The sequence below is a fragment of the Mus pahari genome, chromosome 10 (genome assembly GCF_900095145.1).
Source record: "Mus pahari chromosome 10, PAHARI_EIJ_v1.1, whole genome shotgun sequence".
NCBI lineage: Eukaryota > Metazoa > Chordata > Mammalia > Rodentia > Muridae > Mus > Mus pahari.
This window is the reverse complement of record NC_034599.1, coordinates 34736055-34737094: the sequence shown is the minus strand read 5'-3', so window position 1 is coordinate 34737094 and position 1040 is coordinate 34736055.

Sequence of the window (1040 nt, the reverse complement as noted above, 5' to 3'; positions counted from 1 at the left end):
AATGAGCCCTTCTCATTTCTTATCTGTTACCTTTACCCTGAATTTATTTTCTGTCTGCTTACAAAGCTGCTGACAAGAAAAAAAGGCAAACCCACTATGGCCTCAAGATTCTACCACTAAAACTGAGTATAGGGTACAAAGCTCTGATACACATAGAATTTTTGTCTCTGTCTCTTCCTAGTCTATGTATTCAGACATGAGTCTCTATCCTTTCTTGCATTTATATTTCCTTCCTCCTCCTCATCCCTACCTCATGTGCTTCCTTTTCAATCCTGGACAACTACCTAGGACTCTTTAGTCACCATTTTGTCTGTACTGATGCCACTACTACCTCTTGTGCAGCAGCCCCTGTCACTGTTACATTTTGGATGAAGACAGGTTCTACTCATGACCATTTGTGACATACTGGAAAACCATACTCTTATCAAAGTCAAGACTTGATCAGTACCAGAACACCCTCTATTCATTTTCACCTAGGCCACAGGGGGATCATTTCTCCTGGTGTCTCATGAGAAGACACATGACTGGTGCCGCCCCTCATTTGCACGGAAGACTGTGACATGATCACCCTTGCTGTGCTTTATTATTTACATTTGTTTATTATCTTCCCTATGAGGAAAACAATCTGAGCTGGCAATGAGAAAATGACGCCATGAACACAGTGGTACTAGGAGAGCAGTACTAATGAATGGAGGCTAAGAGTTCCAAAATTAAATTGGGGGCAAAGAGTGCATTATTGTAGAGATGTAGAAAAGGCTGTGGCAAGCAACTCTGATTGCTAGAAAAGTTTTAAGGAACTGCCAGGCCCTAAGTGCTGAAAGTTTCATCACCCAAGTCCCAAGTACTAATTTAGTCATTATTAGGAGAGAGGGTCCTAGGAACCAAGGTGTTGGAACTAGTTGTGACTGCTCGCATTGCTCTGTGGGGAAGTGCTGGGGATGACACCAGCTGTTACTTGTAGGAGTAGTGGTAGTTCAGACACAGAAGTGAGTATCTGATAGTGATCAAAGCTTTAGTTCCCAGATCCTGTGTCACAAAAC